This window comes from Amblyomma mixtum, chromosome 3 (assembly GCF_055824585.1).
Source record: "Amblyomma mixtum isolate Tamu chromosome 3, ASM5582458v1, whole genome shotgun sequence".
Lineage (NCBI taxonomy): Eukaryota > Metazoa > Arthropoda > Arachnida > Ixodida > Ixodidae > Amblyomma > Amblyomma mixtum.
Genome location: NC_143014.1, coordinates 48810104 through 48828503, shown reverse-complemented (window position 1 = coordinate 48828503; position 18400 = coordinate 48810104). Strand labels below are relative to the sequence as shown.

Below are 18400 nucleotides of genomic sequence, written 5' to 3'. Positions count from 1 at the left end.
CTGGAATAACTTTTCCTGACCTTCAGTAAACATTTAAACTTTGAAACGTTTAACCACGCAGTTAATAAGACGTTGCAGCCTGGGGCTACAAAGCGACACGAAATACAACAGAGCACAATTAATACGTGCTACATAAAAATTCCCCTTGAAACGGACAGCATCGACTCCAAGATTAAACAGCCTACCGTGAAGGGTGCCATAATTGATCACGGCGGATGGGTGACATTTAGAGTTTTCTCGTGACAATTCGGGACTGTACATGCGCTCTATGGCAATCACAATCTCTAAGGCATAAGTAAAGCAGGGCGAATGAAGAAGCTCGAAGTAGAAACGAAGAAGGGACGCCTTCGGGCACCTTCATTCGCGCTGCCGAACTTACGTCAGAATGGACCATCTATCCCAGCAAAAAGTTCTACTTGAATACCGTCTCATGAAACAGAAAAGTTCTGCTAATAGGAAAACCTCACTAGGTGCCAAACACAGAAATATTCCGAGATACGTCAAACCTTAGAAATAATGCAACGTTCTTTTATCGCTATGGTTTTACATTATACTAACATTAGTTTTATTCGAAGCTTTACCTGCCCAGGCATCGATGTCGACTGCAGTCGATTTTGGAGACTGTAAAGCAAATTGAACCTTTCAAGGAAATCATAACTTTTTACCACACATATAAAAACACGTCGTATACTATAACGCAAACCTTGTTTCAAAAAAGAAAAAGTTGTTTTTCTTTGTCAGCATATAACTCTGGCCACCACTCTTCTAACTTCGAAAATCTGCACACAATGTGCCTCACACACACACACACATATAGAATCATAATCTACGCGTCGCCAAATTTGCGTCATCATTTTAATGACGTTAAGTAATAATGGACTCGTAAAAGGTGTTAAAAAAAAGTCATTTAGCATAGAAGTCTGGCCACTATGCACTTTTAAAGCTCGAAAATCTAGACACAATGTGCGTATTACATAAACTCAAAATTATAACGTACGCGTTGCCAATTTTAAGTCATCATTTTTATTGCCGTGAAGTAATATGTGGTTCTTAAAGAATATTGTTTTGAAATAAATTACTAATTTACTTTCGAAATCTGGCCACAGTGTTTTTCACGAGAGTCTGGCAACAATATGCTATTTTTCAAATAAACGTAATATTGCTTCTTTTGCCACAATAATTTTTTTGTAAAATTTTTGAAGTATATTCAACGCATGATGCGCATTCGGAGCTGTTTTTAGTTGGAAGCAGAATGCATGGATTCGAAAATGCGCTCATAGACTACCCGGGTGCAGAGCTGTTTAGCGCTGGTTTGTCTCAGTGACTGTCACTTTTGCTGGGACAATAGCACTTAACACCGTGCTCTCAATGAAAGAGGGGAAAAGAGGCATTTTTCTCAATACAGTGTGGTTTCGCCGAGTGCGTGTAGATGAAGTTGAAACCTATTGTTAGACTGATATTAAAAAACAGCTCCGTGCAGCTGCATAGGACGGTGGCTCTTCTGCGAAACACTAACAAAGCAAAATGTTCACTTTGTCAGCTTTTATTTCATGACCAGAAGCTTGTGTTCAGAAGTATTTGATGGTGATATTCCCATATTACCAGGAAATACTTCACTTTCAAGCTGCTGGGGATTTGACACTTACTGGCACAATGGAATGTGCTCCCCTGAAGTGAAAATAGAAACTAAATATTCATGCCCTCATAGAAAGACGTGTTTATTTTTATTAAATTAATTTCTACCTATTTCTCTCTATACCCCTGTCAAGCGGGCAAGTTAAGTGCACTTACGGGGAGTGCGCTTTGGCATCCCGAGTGACACTTTGGGCTACGCGGTGCTAAACGGGAAAGCAAAGTGCACTCATAGTAAAAAAATAATTGCTACAGAAAATGAGCGGAATTTCTGAACAGGCCGATGGAAAAGAAAAAGGACTAATAATATTTGATTGCTTAACGTGATAGTGCAAATAAAGCGAGGCTCAACAGTTTTTAACGATGAAAAAAAAATTTAAATAGCAGAAAAGCCAAGACCAGCCAAGGCTATCCAGAATTTCGACAACAAACAAGATGGCGGCGGGCAGCGATGTTGCATCTCTTCACGTTTACTTGTTTTGTTGCTTCGGTTGTAGCTATAACCAACGAACTTTTTTCTGAAAACAGTTTATAACGCGTAAAATAAAGTTGTAAGTACTTTTTATGCATTATAAATTTTGTACCATTGGAACCGCTGGCGTCGAGGCTACGCACCCTGCCAGCAAAGTATGGTCAGGGCTGTGGCATGTTGCAAGTTGCGCGTCCGCGCCGAGGGTGGCGCCACGGTCGAAACGTTTGCAGCGATCCTGGTATCGGCGGTAACCGCGGCTGCAGTTAAGCCTAATAAAGGTGAAATTTTTCGACCACTATCAAGAATAAAATCATGCTTATGAACTAAATTACAACCAACCATAGGTATTAAAAATAAGATATCAAAGAAATTAGTTGCGAAGATGACGCGGGTAACGCGGCAGCAGACGACAAGCAGACGACGCCCGGTCAGCCGCGCAAGCGAAAACGGCGACGTCGGCGACATTCGCACTGCAGCAGCGTCATTGGCGTCATGTCGAGTCACACAGTGAGCTTTTCTTGGAGTCTTTATGCTAAGAACTAGCACTGCAGCATATTATGTTGTCCCTAGCCCAACACACTGTGATTTCTTCTACACGAGTCAAAGGTTGAAAATTTTCGCTGCCTTTCTCTGCGTGTGTTTATTCATAGCCACAGACTGATGCGTTTCAATACATGTCAGATGTTTTACTTGCCTGCTATTTAATTTACCTAAATCTCTTACAAAGTCACGTACAAACCTATATTCAGTCATGTGGCATTTTATTATTGTACCTACCTTGATACCTTTTTTTATCCCCTATATATTCTCTGTGCGCTCATCTCTTCTAGGTTTACATAATAGCGTTTTTTTATTTTGATTTTTAGGACGCCTGTTGAAATGATACATCAATGTCACTTATGCCTAAAATCATTCTTGAACATCGATTGTCACTGCTGATGTTCTTTTAATAAATTGTTCTTTGTACAAAACCATTTACGCTTTTCGTTCTCGAGCGAGCGCAGCTGCTAGGCAGTCGCGCCGCTCGCCTTCATGCACCATTCGACATCAACAGACACGTCGAAATACAAACGCGAGTGAGTAGATTCCGTAAGTACTTAGGAAATCAAGCGTAAATGCAGCGCGGTATCAGTTAATCACCAGTATTTACAAAGCTTGGATAGAGCTAGCGGCCGCCAGCACCAGGAACGCGCGAGTACAGTGCACTGTAGCGCGAGCAACCGGCCACAACCAGCCGCCTAAACGCGCGCCGCCATATTGGATTTTTGATGCGTTTACCGCCTCTCCCAGGTGCCGCCACCATCGCCTTCTCAAAAAAACGTCCCCATTGGCTCTATGAGAGTGTCACTCCCTTGGTATGGTCCGTGAACGCACTCCTGGTGGAGCGCACTTTCCGCGAGTGACACTCCACTTGCGTCGTTTAGATGCGGCAAAGTGTACTTACAGCAAAGTACACTTTCCGTAAGTGCACTTAACTTGCCCGCTTGACAGGGGTATTACTTACGCTCCGCGTCGCTACTGTGACTCCTCCTTCTATGGCGACTATCGCAACTGGTCTTGCGGCCAGCAGCAGCAAAACCACGTTGTTTTAACCATTGGTTCCACCTGCGTGTGTGTGTGTGCGTGATCGTGTGTGCGCTCGTGTGTGTGTGTTTACCGTCCCTAAGCAACTCAGGCTATGAGGGACGCCGTAGTGAAGGGCTCCGGAAATTTCGACCACCTGGGGTTCTTTAACGTGCAATGATATCGCTCAGCGCACGGGCATCTAGAATTTCTCCTCCAAAGAAATTCAACCGCCGCGGCCGGGATCGAACCCGCGTCTTTCGGGTCAGCAGCTGAGCACCATAACCACTGAGCCACCGCGGCGGCGTATGTGTGTGTGTGCAACGTTACTAGAACCAAGTCAGTTTCACAGCGGTGCCCAGAGAGCTGTCCCAAGTGGTGGTCGCGCGAACTAGTGGCGCTGCGATCGAGTCTTGCTCCCTCGTACCCTCGTCGCCGCTCTGTGCGGCTCGCTGCCCTGCTGCGCCCTTTTTAAGGTGCACTCGCGACAGCCGCTTTGTGTTGTCCGCTTCTCAGTTAATTTTAAGGCGAAAGCCTTTAATGCCTCATACTGTCGTTTGCAGCCGTGTCGGCAGATGTGTCCGTGTTTCGGCGTCACTACTTAAAAAGCTGTGTCGAGGCTGAGCATCGAACCAGGGCCTTTGGCATTTGAAGTCATTAACTACTCATTTGGCATTTGAACCAGTCATTAACTCATGACTAGTTAGTCATGATTGTTTAATGACTAACTAGTGATGATTAACCAGTCATTACTGGTTAGTCATTCGTTAGTCATTAATCACTCATCAGTAGTTAGTCATGATTGGTTAGTCGTGACTAGCTAGTCATTAACCAGACATGTCTAGTTCATCATTAACCAATGATGACTAGTTAGTCATCAACTATTAAGTCAAACAAGCTAGTCATTAACTAGTGATCAATTAACTAGTCATGACTAGTTAGTCATTAAGCAATCATGACTAGTTAGTCATCAACAAATTAGTCATGACTTAAATAGCCATGACTAATTAGTCATTAACCGATCATGACTAGTTAGTCATCAACCAATTAGTGATGACTACCTAGTTCATTGACCCGTCATCAATTAACTAGTCATGGCTAGTTAGTCATTAACCAATCATGACTAGTTAGTCATTAACTAATAAGTCAAATTAGCTAGTCATTAACCAGTCATCAATTAACTAGTCATGACTAGTTAGTCATTAACTAATTAGTCATGACCTAAATAGTCCTGACCTATTAGCCATTAACCAATCATGACTAGTTAGTCATCAACTAATTAGTCATGACTAGCTAGTCATTGACCAGTCATCAATTAACTATTCATGGCTAGTTAGTCATTAACCAATCATGACTAGTTAGTCATTAACTAATCATGGCAAGTTAGTCAATAATCAATCATGACTAGTAAGTCAATAACCAATCATGACTAGTAAGTCATGACTAGCTAGACACTAACAACTCATGGTTAGTCATGACTGGTTAGCCATTACTAACCATGACTAATTACTGATTAGTCATGACTGGTTAGTCATTAAGCAGTCATGATAAATTAGTCATTAAGTAGTCATGACTAGTTATGATTGGTCAATGAATGGTTAGTCATGAGTAGTCAGTCATTAAGCAGACATGACTAGTTATTATTGCTTAATGACTGCTTAGTCATGACTAGTCATGACTGGTTTGTCATTGCTGGTTAGTCACGACAAGCTAGTCATTAACCAGACATGACTAGTTCATTAACGAATCATGACTAGTTAGTCATCAACTAATTATTCATGACTAGCTAGTCATTAACCAGCCATCAATTAACTAGTCATGGCTAGTTAGTCATTAACCAATCATGACTAGTTAGTAACCAATCATGACTAGTAAGGCATGGGTCATGACCCAATTAGTCATGGCTAGCCAAACCAAGTCACCCCATTGCCTCCTCGCAAAATAACGTTGGTTCTGCCGCCTCGTGTGTGCCAACAGCCGTGCGGCCAAAGTTGCGTGGAAAGGCTTTCGTCTCGCGCACTTTAGATCCTCAAAGCGGCGCCTGAATTTTTTGTTTGTATGTTGTAACATCGGGCCTCTTCATGCTGACCTGTTTTGCACCGGGGTGCAATAGCGGGTATCGCAACGATGACACGACGGACAGTCATTTCTTCGGGCCACCGATATACAGCTGAGCCACCACCGCTGCCACGTGCAGACAGAAGAGAGTTGAAAGCAATACATGGTAAATGAAAGGAAAAAGATTGTTGCTAGCTCCGGCATCTGCCATCGCTGCTGAAAGCACCTCAGCTGGTTCAACAGAAATAAAGGATAGCAGGCAGTGTGTAAGAGTGAAATGAAAGAGGTGAGAGGATTGTAGAAAGCACAGGGGAAGAGGTACAATGGTAATAAAACTATTTACATATTAACGTGTACAGCAACAGAGATAGAAAAGACGCGCGTCGCAGTAACCGCGTCCGCCGAAGCCAACGTTTCTAGTAAAGACAGTTGGCCAACTGCGCCGGCGAGCCAGGGAGCAGAGCGGCCCCACGCGATCACCGTCTAGGCGGTGGCGCTGCGGTCGCTTTAGGATGAGCGCGTCGTCTGCTACTCCCAGCTCAACGTTTTTATATAATATTATCAACATAAACCACGAGGAGGCAAGCGGTACGTCATGTTTCTCTAAACCGCGGAAAGAAGGGCTTCCAGTTTTTCCTGATATTTACAGCCAGAGGCTCAACCTCGAGCATCCTGCCCTGACGGACCCCAGACGTAGAGCGCACGCGGACTTCGCAATTCGTAGATGAGCGCGGCTAGAAGCAGCCGCCCCCTGCGCAGACGATGCGAGGCGCGAGCTAACAGTAATCATTCGCGCAGCAAACTGTGACCAAGCGGAGCCAATGGGCGCCGCGGCGGTGAAGAGAAATCGTGGCCTCTGAGATCAAGCGCGGTGTTAAAGTACCGATGCTTGTGCTGGTTACGGAGGCACGGAGGCCATGGAAGAACAAACGCGGTACTCCTACCAGCCGAAAGATGGCGCTCGTATCTCTTTGAGATGAAATCGGCGACAGAAAGGGGCCGCATACCCGGAGCATGTTTTCCAACTGTCTTTATCTAGAAACGTTGGCCGAAGCGGAGACGCTGGTTGCTGGCCCTGCTGCGCCCTTTGTAAAGCGCGCTTGCGACAGCCGCTTTGTGTCGTCTGCTTCTTAGTTAATTTTTGTTTGTATTTTTTTGACATCGGACTTGTTCATGCCGACCTGCTTTTCACCGGGGTGCAATAGCGGGTATCGCAACGATGACTCAACGGACCGTCATTGCTTCGGGCCGCCAAAAGACCACATCGAGTTTAAAAGATGGGAGCGTGCACTTCACAGAAAGGATCGCAAACTGACTTCGAAATGCAAAGTTTGTGATCTCCATTTCGAAGAAGAAGACCTTCTAAAGGACTATCCCCATGTAGTGCAAGGTACGGAAGTGCTTTTGGAGACAGGGAAATGGATGCTGGCACCAGGCTCTCTTCCGAAGCTGTTTCCTTTATTCCAGGCGCATATTTCAAAGGCAAAATGCACTACGCCGAAGAGAAAGCCTCCAATGGATCGCGGTGCCCAGTGTGTCGCGACAGCAGTGCCACGAGGTAACTTAGAGAATTCCGAGATCGCAAAAGTGCATTCCGAAATGCCCAGCTGCGCTGCACAAAGTGACAGTCTGAAGTCCGCAGCGTTACCGACAACGCAGTGGATATTCGAATATTCACTACGTTCCCTCCTAAAGTAGAGTGCACCCACGCACTGAAACTTTGTCTGACCTCTTTACATTATAGGAACTATGCACTCGGGTACGCGCTAGAAAACACAAGCCATTGAGCCATAGAGTTTCTTACTATTACGCATTGAGCAGAGCAAGAAACAAGGCTCGCGAGCGTGTTGCCAGCATTTTTGGACTTTTTTCACAATATTAAAAGCCTAATTTCGCATCACACAAACGTGTTCTCCAAGATAACACGCAACTTCGAAGGAAAAGCTGCCGCAATTGAAGTATTATTTTACTGCAGCCATGTAGAGCGCAAACGCAGCTCGCCAAAACCTCATAAGTGCCGGCCGCTCCTCGCTTCAGCGCTGCCTGTAGCCGACGACGCGCCCGGCAGGGAGCAAGGCTCGACTACACCGCCGTTAGTTCTCGTGACCGCCGCTTGGGACACTCTCCTCCGCTGGGCGGTATGGGGAGCTGTGAAACTGAGTTGGTTCTAGTAACTGTGTGTGTGTGTGTGTGTGTGCGTGCTTGCGTGCGTGCGTGTGTGTATGTTGTGTGTGTGTGTGTGTGTGTGTGTGCGTCTGTGTGTGTGTGAGTGTGTGTGTGTGTGTGTGTGTGTGTGTGTGTGTGTGTGTGTGTGTGTGTGTGTGTGTGTGGAGGCACGCTCAGCCGACAATTTCTGACGGTGCCCCGGGCGTTCTCAGTGCTGCTGCATTCTCCACGAAGGCTGCCCACATCATGCCCCTCAGTAGGGTTTTTGGGTTTAAAAGCGTGAATGTTTACACTCAAGTACGTCACTCAAGTACGTCAAGTACCTCTATGCTCTTCAGTGTTCTGATGCGTTGCCTGCTCGCGCGTGCCGCTTTGATGCGCAACACAGTCGCGTCCAGTGTGACCTGGAATGCAACAGTGGCTACCGCGTGGCCGAGAAGTAACTGGAAGCCGTAGCGTTTTGAACGCCAGAGAGTGTCGTTGTCTGTAAAGATGCAGCGGATTTTATTGCCTCTTTGAAAAGTGTGACTGCATAAATTTCATTATTTGCCTTTTGTTTCTGTTTTGGTTTGTGTTTCCTTTCCCAATCCTGCTTGGATTCCAGGATGAGGAAGGCTCGGACTTGAGCTGAAAAATAAAAGTCATCTCTCTCTCTCTCTCCAGGATGAGTCTGCAGTATGGTATAGCCACGGCGAAGGCCGGGTATTCACTGTCAAGGGTTCGTGTCCGACAGAAATAATGTAAGACAGCAATACTTCCAAAGCAGCAATGATGGTTCACGTGCCCACACAAATAAGATGGTATGTTGGCCGCTGTCGCGTTGCACACAGTGGAAAGATTGGTTTTTGAGGAAAGGAAATGGCGCAGGAATTGTCTCACTTCTCGTTGGACAACCCAACCACGCCGTAAAGGAAAAAAAGAGGTGCAGTTGTGGAGGGTTCCGGAATAACTTCGACCACCTGGCCATCTAGGTTACATTTTGGTTGTCGCAGGAACGATATATCTTGTATGTTAAACCGTTCGCAATATGGTGGCCAAGAAGGGAAAAATTAAAAAAGAGCCTGCCAGGACTCGAACCTGGAATCTTCTGATCCGAAGTCAGACGCGTTATCCGTTGCGCCACAGGCCCACAGAGACCTCCGGGTTCATCTTTTTTATTTATTAATACAGGGGAAGAGAGTAACCAAAGATTAACTACCACGTTCCTTTTTTTTGTCAGTGTGTTGTTCTATATGTTCGTTTGTTGTTGTTTTATAAACGTTGGAAATAAACGCTGGAATAACTTTTCCTGACCTTCAGTAAACATTTAAACTTTGAAACGTTTAACCACGCAGTTAATAAGACGTTGCAGCCTGGGGCTACAAAGCGACACGAAATACAACAGAGCACAATTAATACGTGCTACATAAAAATTCCCCTTGAAACGGACAGCATCGACTCCAAGATTAAACAGCCTACCGTGAAGGGTGCCATAATTGATCACGGCGGATGGGTGACATTTAGAGTTTTCTCGTGACAATTCGGGACTGTACATGCGCTCTATGGCAATGACAATCTCTAAGGCATAAGTAAAGCAGGGCGAATGAAGAAGCTCGAAGTAGAAACGAAGAAGGGACGCCTTCGGGCACCTTCATTCGCGCTGCCGAACTTACGTCAGAATGGACCATCTATCCCAGCAAAAAGTTCTACTTGAATACCGTCTCATGAAACAGAAAAGTTCTGCTAATAGGAAAACCTCACTAGGTGCCAAACACAGAAATATTCCGAGATACGTCAAACCTTAGAAATAATGCAACGTTCTTTTATCGCTATGGTTTTACATTATACTAACATTAGTTTTATTCGAAGCTTTACCTGCCCAGGCATCGATGTCGACTGCAGTCGATTTTGGAGACTGTAAAGCAAATTAAACCTTTCAAGCAAATCATAACTTTTTACCACACATATAAAAACACGTCGTATACTATAACGCAAACCTTGTTTCAAAAAAGAAAAAGTTGTTTTTCTTTGTCAGCATATAACTCTGGCCACCACTCTTCTAACTTCGAAAATCTGCACACAATGTGCCTCACACACACACACACATATAGAATCATAATCTACGCGTCGCCAAATTTGCGTCATCATTTTAAATGACGTTAAGTAATAATGGACTCGTAAAAGGTGTTAAAAAAAAGTCATTTAGCATAGAAGTCTGGCCACTATGCACTTTTAAAGCTCGAAAATCTAGACACAATGTGCGTATTACATAAACTCAAAATTATAACGTACGCGTTGCCAATTTTAAGTCATCATTTTTATTGCCGTGAAGTAATATGTGGTTCTTAAAGAATATTGTTTTGAAATAAATTACTAATTTACTTTCGAAATCTGGCCACAGTGTTTTTCACGAGAGTCTGGCAACAATATGCTATTTTTCAAATAAACGTAATATTGCGTCTTTTGCCACAATAATTTTTTTGTAAAATTTTTGAAGTATATTCAACGCATGATGCGCATTCGGAGCTGTTTTTAGTTGGAAGCAGAATGCATGGATTCGAAAATGCGCTCATAGACTACCCGGGTGCAGAGCTGTTTAGCGCTGGTTTGTCTCAGTGACTGTCACTTTTGCTGGGACAATAGCACTTAACACCGTGCTCTCAATGAAAGAGGGGAAAAGAGGCATTTTTCTCAATACAGTGTGGTTTCGCCGAGTGCGTGTAGATGAAGTTGAAACCTATTGTTAGACTGATATTAAAAAACAGCTCCGTGCAGCTGCATAGGACGGTGGCTCTTCTGCGAAACACTAACAAAGCAAAATGTTCACTTTGTCAGCTTTTATTTCATGACCAGAAGCTTGTGTTCAGAAGTATTTGATGGTGATATTCCCATATTACCGGGAAATACTTCACTTTCAAGCTGCTGGGGATTTGACTCTTACTGGCACAATGGAATGTGCTCCCCTGAAGTGAAAATAGAAACTAAATATTCATGCCCTCATAGAAAGACGTGTTTATTTTTATTAAATTAATTTCTACCTATTTCTCTCTATACCCCTGTCAAGCGGGCAAGTTAAGTGCACTTACGGGGAGTGCGCTTTGGCATCCCGAGTGACACTTTGGGCTACGCGGTGCTAAACGGGAAAGCAAAGTGCACTCATAGTAAAAAAATAATTGCTACAGAAAATGAGCGGAATTTCTGAACAGGCCGATGGAAAAGAAAAAGGACTAATAATATTTGATTGCTTAACGTGATAGTGCAAATAAAGCGAGGCTCAACAGTTTTTAACGATGAAAAAAAAATTTAAATAGCAGAAAAGCCAAGACCAGCCAAGGCTATCCAGAATTTCGACAACAAACAAGATGGCGGCGGGCAGCGATGTTGCATCTCTTCACGTTTACTTGTTTTGTTGCTTCGGTTGTAGCTATAACCAACGAACTTTTTTCTGAAAACAGTTTATAACGCGTAAAATAAAGTTGTAAGTACTTTTTATGCATTATAAATTTTGTACCATTGGAACCGCTGGCGTCGAGGCTACGCACCCTGCCAGCAAAGTATGGTCAGGGCTGTGGCATGTTGCAAGTTGCGCGTCCGCGCCGAGGGTGGCGCCACGGTCGAAACGTTTGCAGCGATCCTGGTATCGGCGGTAACCGCGGCTGCAGTTAAGCCTAATAAAGGTGAAATTTTTCGACCACTATCAAGAATAAAATCATGCTTATGAACTAAATTACAACCAACCATAGGTATTAAAAATAAGATATCAAAGAAATTAGTTGCGAAGATGACGCGGGTAACGCGGCAGCAGACGACAAGCAGACGACGCCCGGTCAGCCGCGCAAGCGAAAACGGCGACGTCGGCGACATTCGCACTGCAGCAGCGTCATTGGCGTCATGTCGAGTCACACAGTGAGCTTTTCTTGGAGTCTTTATGCTAAGAACTAGCACTGCAGCATATTATGTTGTCCCTAGCCCAACACACTGTGATTTCTTCTACACGAGTCAAAGGTTGAAAATTTTCGCTGCCTTTCTCTGCGTGTGTTTATTCATAGCCACAGACTGATGCGTTTCAATACATGTCAGATGTTTTACTTGCCTGCTATTTAATTTACCTAAATCTCTTACAAAGTCACGTACAAACCTATATTCAGTCATGTGGCATTTTATTATTGTACCTACCTTGATACCTTTTTTTATCCCCTATATATTCTCTGTGCGCTCATCTCTTCTAGGTTTACATAATAGCGTTTCTTTATTTTGATTTTTAGGACGCCTGTTGAAATGATACATCAATGTCACTTATGCCTAAAATCATTCTTGAACATCGATTGTCACTGCTGATGTTCTTTTAATAAATTGTTCTTTGTACAAAACCATTTACGCTTTTCGTTCTCGAGCGAGCGCAGCTGCTAGGCAGTCGCGCCGCTCGCCTTCATGCACCATTCGACATCAACAGACACATCGAAATACAAACGCGAGTGAGTAGATTCCGTAAGTACTTAGGAAATCAAGCGTAAATGCAGCGCGGTATCAGTTAATCACCAGTATTTACAAAGCTTGGATAGAGCTAGCGGCCGCCAGCACCAGGAACGCGCGAGTACAGTGCACTGTAGCGCGAGCAACCGGCCACAACCAGCCGCCTAAACGCGCGCCGCCATATTGGATTTTTGATGCGTTTACCGCCTCTCCCAGGTGCCGCCACCATCGCCTTCTCAAAAAAACGTCCCCATTGGCTCTATGAGAGTGTCACTCCCTTGGTATGGTCCGTGAACGCACTCCTGGTGGAGCGCACTTTCCGCGAGTGACACTCCACTTGCGTCGTTTAGATGCGGCAAAGTGTACTTACAGCAAAGTACACTTTCCGTAAGTGCACTTAACTTGCCCGCTTGACAGGGGTATTACTTACGCTCCGCGTCGCTACTGTGACTCCTCCTTCTATGGCGGCTATCGCAACTGGTCTTGCGGCCAGCAGCAGCAAAACCAGGTTGTTTTAACCATTGGTTCCACCTGCGTGTGTGTGTGTGCGTGATCGTGTGTGCGCTCGTGTGTGTGTGTTTACCGTCCCTAAGCAACTCAGGCTATGAGGGACGCCGTAGTGAAGGGCTCCGGAAATTTCGACCACCTGGGGTTCTTTAACGTGCAATGATATCGCTCAGCGCACGGGCATCTAGAATTTCTCCTCCAAAGAAATTCAACCGCCGCGGCCGGGATCGAACCCGCGTCTTTCGGGTCAGCAGCCGAGCACCATAACCACTGAGCCACCGCGGCGGCGTATGTGTGTGTGTGCAACGTTACTAGAACCAAGTCAGTTTCACAGCGGTGCCCAGAGAGCTGTCCCAAGTGGTGGTCGCGCGAACTAGTGGCGCTGCGATCGAGTCTTGCTCCCTCGTACCCTCGTCGCCGCTCTGTGCGGCTCGCTGCCCTGCTGCGCCCTTTTTAAGGTGCACTCGCGACAGCCGCTTTGTGTTGTCCGCTTCTCAGTTAATTTTAAGGCGAAAGCCTTTAATGCCTCATACTGTCGTTTGCAGCCGTGTCGGCAGATGTGTCCGTGTTTCGGCGTCACTACTTAAAAAGCTGTGTCGAGGCTGAGCATCGAACCAGGGCCTTTGGCATTTGAAGTCATTAACTACTCATTTGGCATTTGAACCAGTCATTAACTCATGACTAGTTAGTCATGATTGTTTAATGACTAACTAGTGATGATTAACCAGTCATTACTGGTTAGTCATTCGTTAGTCATTAATCACTCATCAGTAGTTAGTCATGATTGGTTAGTCGTGACTAGCTAGTCATTAACCAGACATGTCTAGTTCATCATTAACCAATGATGACTAGTTAGTCATCAACTATTAAGTCAAACAAGCTAGTCATTAACTAGTGATCAATTAACTAGTCATGACTAGTTAGTCATTAAGCAATCATGACTAGTTAGTCATCAACAAATTAGTCATGACTTAAATAGCCATGACTAATTAGTCATTAACCGATCATGACTAGTTAGTCATCAACCAATTAGTGATGACTACCTAGTTCATTGACCAGTCATCAATTAACTAGTCATGGCTAGTTAGTCATTAACCAATCATGACTAGTTAGTCATTAACTAATAAGTCAAATTAGCTAGTCATTAACCAGTCATCAATTAACTAGTCATGACTAGTTAGTCATTAACTAATTAGTCATGACCTAAATAGTCCTGACCTATTAGCCATTAACCAATCATGACTAGTTAGTCATCAACTAATTAGTCATGACTAGCTAGTCATTGACCAGTCATCAATTAACTATTCATGGCTAGTTAGTCATTAACCAATCATGGCTAGTTAGTCATTAACCAATCATGACTAGTTAGTCATTAACTAATCATGGCAAGTTAGTCAATAATCAATCATGACTAGTAAGTCAATAACCAATCATGACTAGTAAGTCATGACTAGCTAGACACTAACAACTCATGGTTAGTCATGACTGGTTAGCCATTACTAACCATGACTAATTACTGATTAGTCATGACTGGTTAGTCATTAAGCAGTCATGATAAATTAGTCATTAAGTAGTCATGACTAGTTATGATTGGTCAATGAATGGTTAGTCATGAGTAGTCAGTCATTAAGCAGACATGACTAGTTATTATTGCTTAATGACTGCTTAGTCATGACTAGTCATGACTGGTTTGTCATTGCTGGTTAGTCACGACAAGCTAGTCATTAACCAGACATGACTAGTTCATTAACGAATCATGACTAGTTAGTCATCAACTAATTATTCATGACTAGCTAGTCATTAACCAGCCATCAATTAACTAGTCATGGCTAGTTAGTCATTAACCAATCATGACTAGTTAGTAACCAATCATGACTAGTAAGGCATGGGTCATGACCCAATTAGTCATGGCTAGCCAAACCAAGTCACCCCATTGCCTCCTCGCAAAATAACGTTGGTTCTGCCGCCTCGTGTGTGCCAACAGCCGTGCGGCCAAAGTTGCGTGGAAAGGCTTTCGTCTCGCGCACTTTAGATCCTCAAAGCGGCGCCTGAATTTTTTGTTTGTATGTTGTAACATCGGGCCTCTTCATGCTGACCTGTTTTGCACCGGGGTGCAATAGCGGGTATCGCAACGATGACACGACGGACAGTCATTTCTTCGGGCCACCGATATACAGCTGAGCCACCACCGCTGCCACGTGCAGACAGAAGAGAGTTGAAAGCAATACATGGTAAATGAAAGGAAAAAGATTGTTGCTAGCTCCGGCATCTGCCATCGTTGCTGAAAGCACCTCAGCTGGTTCAACAGAAATAAAGGATAGCAGGCAGTGTGTAGGAGTGAAATGAAAGATTTGAGAGGATTGTAGAAAGGACAGGGGAAGAGGTACAATGGTAATAAAACTATTTACATATTAACGTAACAGCAACAGAGATAGAAAAGACGCGCGTCGCAGTAACCGCGTCCGCCGAAGCCAACGTTTCTAGTGAAGACAGTTGGGAAACTGCGCCGGCGAGCCAGGGAGCAGAGCGGCCCCACGCGATCACCGTCTAGGCGGTGGCGCTGCGGTCGCTTTAGGATGAGCGCGTCGTCTGCTGCTCCCAGCTCAACGTTTTTATATAATATTATCAACATAAACTACGAGGAGGCAAGCGGTACGTCATGTTTCTCTAAACTGCGGAAAGAAGGGCTTCCAGTTTTTTCCGATATTTACAGCCAGAGGCTCAACCTCGAGCATCCTGCCCTGACGTACCCCAGACGTAGAGCGCACGCGGACTTCGCAATTCGTAGATGAGCGCGGCTAGAAGCAGCCGCCCCCTGCGCAGACGATGCCAGGCGCGAGCTAACAGTAATCATTCGCGCAGCAAACTGTGACCAAGCGGAGCCAATGGGCGCCGCGGCGGTGAAGAGAAATCGTGGCCTCTGAGATCAAGCGCGGTGTTAAAGTACCGATGCTTGAGCTGGTTACGGAGGCAGGGAGGCCATGGAAGAACAAACGCGGTACTCCTACCAGCCGAAAGATGGCGCTCGTATCTCTTTGAGATGAAATCGGCGACAGAAAGGGGCCGCATACCCGGAGCATGTTTTCCAACTCTCTTTATCTAGAAACGTTGGCCGAAGCGGAGACGCTGGTTGCTGGCCCTGCTGCGCCCTTTGTAAAGCGCGCTTGCGACAGCCGCTTTGTGTCGTCTGCTTCTTAGTTAATTTTTGTTTGTATTTTGTGACATCGGACCTGTTCATGCCGACCTGCTTTTCACCGGGGTGCAATAGCGGGTATCGCAACGATGACTCAACGGACCGTCATTGCTTCGGGCCGCCAAAAGACCACATCGAGTTTAAAAGATGGGAGCGTGCACTTCACAGAAAGGATCGCAAACTGACCTCGAAATGCAAAGTTTGTGATCTCCATTTCGAAGAAGACCTTCTAAAGGACTATCCCCATGTAGTGCAAGGTACGGAAGTGCTTTTGGAGACAGGGAAATGGATGCTGGCACCAGGCTCTCTTCCGAAGCTGTTTCCTTTATTCCAGGCGCATATTTCAAAGCCAAAATGCACTACGCCGAAGAGAAAGCCTCCAATGGATCGCGGTGCCCAGTGTGTCGCGACAGCAGTGCCACGAGGTAACTTAGAGAATTCCGAGATCGCAAAAGTGCATTCCGAAATGCCCAGCTGCGCTGCACAAAGTGACAGTCTGGAGTCCGCAGCGTTACCGACAACGCAGTGGATATTCGAATATTCACTACGTTCCCTCCTAAAGTAGAGTGCACCCACGCACTGAAACTTTGTCTGACCTCTTTACATGATAGGAACTATGCACTCGGGTACGCGCTAGAAAACACAAGCTATTGAGCAAAGCAAGAAACAAGGCTCGCGAGCGTTTTGCCAGCATTTTTGGACTTTTTTCACAATATTAAAAGCCTAATTTCGCATCACACAAACGTGTTCTCCAAGATAACACGCAACTTCGAAGGAAAAGCTGCCGCAATTGAAGTATTATTTTACTGCAGCCATGTAGAGCGCAAACGCAGCTCGCCAAAACCTCATAAGTGCCGGCCGCTCCTCGCTTCAGCGCTGCCTGTAGCCGACGACGCGCCCGGCAGGGAGCAAGGCTCGACTACACCGACGTTAGTTCTCGTGACCGCCGCTTGGGACACTCTCCTCCGCTGGGCGGTATGGGGAGCTGTGAAACTGAGTTGGTTCTAGTAACTGTGTGTGTGTGTGCGTGCGTGCGTGCGTGTGTGTGTGTTGTGTGTGTGTGCGTCTGTGTGTGTGTGTGAGTGTGAGGGTGTGTGTGTGTGTGTGTGTGTGTGTGTGTGTGTGTGTGTGTGTGTGTGTGTGTGTGTGTGTGTGTGTGTGGAGGCACGCTCAGCCGACGATTTCTGACGGTGCCCCGGGCGTTCTCAGTGCTGCTGCATTCTCCACGAAGGCTGCCCACATCATGCCCCTCAGTAGGGTTTTTGGGTTTAAAAGCGTGAATGTTTACACTGAAGTACGTCACTCAAGTACGTCAAGTACCTCTATGCTCTTCAGTGTTCTGACGCGTTGCCTGCTCGCGCGTGCCGCTTTGATGCGCAACACAGTCGCGTCCAGTGTGACCTGCAATGCAACAGTGGCTACCGCGTGGCCGAGAAGTAACTGGAAGCCGTAGCGTTTTGAACGCCACAGAGTGTCGTTGTCTATAAAGATGCAGCGGATTTTATTGCCTCTTTGAAAAGTGTGACTGCATAAATTTCATTATTTGCCTTTTGTTTCTGTTTTGGTTTGTGTTTCCTTTCCCAATCCTGCTTGGATTCCAGGATGAGGAAGGCTCGAACTTGAGCTGAAAAATAAAAGTCATCTCTCCCTCTCTCTCCAGGATGAGTCTGCAGTATGGTATAGCCACGGCGAAGGCCGGGTATTCACTGTCAAGGGTTCGTGTCCGACAGAAATACTCTAAGATGGCAATACTTCCAAAGCAGCAATGATGGTTCACATGCCCACACAAATAAGATGGTATGTTGGCCGCTGTCGCGTTGCACACAGTGGAAAGATTGGTTTTTGAGGAAAGGAAATGGCGCAGGACTTGTCTCACTTCTCGTTGGACACCCCAACCACGCCGTAAGGGAAAAAAGAGGTGCCGTTGTGGAGGGTTCCGGAATAACTTCGACCACCTGGCCATCTAGGTTACAGTTTGGTTGTCGCAGGAACGATATATCTTGTATATTAAACCATTCGCAATATGGTGGCCAAGAAGGGAAAAATTGAAAAAGGGCCTGCCAGGACTCGAACCTGGAATCTTCTCATCCGAAGTCAGACGCGTTATCCGTTGCGCCACAGGCCCACAGAGACCTCCGGGTTCATCTATTTTATTTATTAATACAGGGGAAGAGTGTAACCAAAGATTAACTACCACGTTCCTTTTTTTTTGTCAGTGTGTTGTTCTATATGTTCGTTTGTTCTATATGTTCGTTTGTTGTTGTTTTATAAACGTTGGAAATAAACGCTGGAATAACTTTTCCTGACCTTCAGTAAACATTTAAAGTTTGAAACGTTTAACCACGCAGTTAATAAGA

At 45.3% G+C, this 18400-nt stretch overlaps 2 non-coding genes across 2 annotated transcripts; both read right to left on the bottom strand.

Annotated features, from left to right (window-relative positions):
- Positions 1-8947: 8947 nt before the first annotated feature.
- Positions 8948-9020, bottom strand: TRNAR-UCG (transfer RNA arginine (anticodon UCG)). Its single transcript has one exon. It is a non-coding gene; the product is annotated as a tRNA-Arg (tRNA).
- Positions 9021-18095: 9075 nt separating this feature from the next.
- On the bottom strand, positions 18096-18168 carry TRNAR-UCG (transfer RNA arginine (anticodon UCG)). Its single transcript has one exon. It is a non-coding gene; the product is annotated as a tRNA-Arg (tRNA).
- Between the last annotated feature and the right edge of the window lie 232 nt (positions 18169-18400).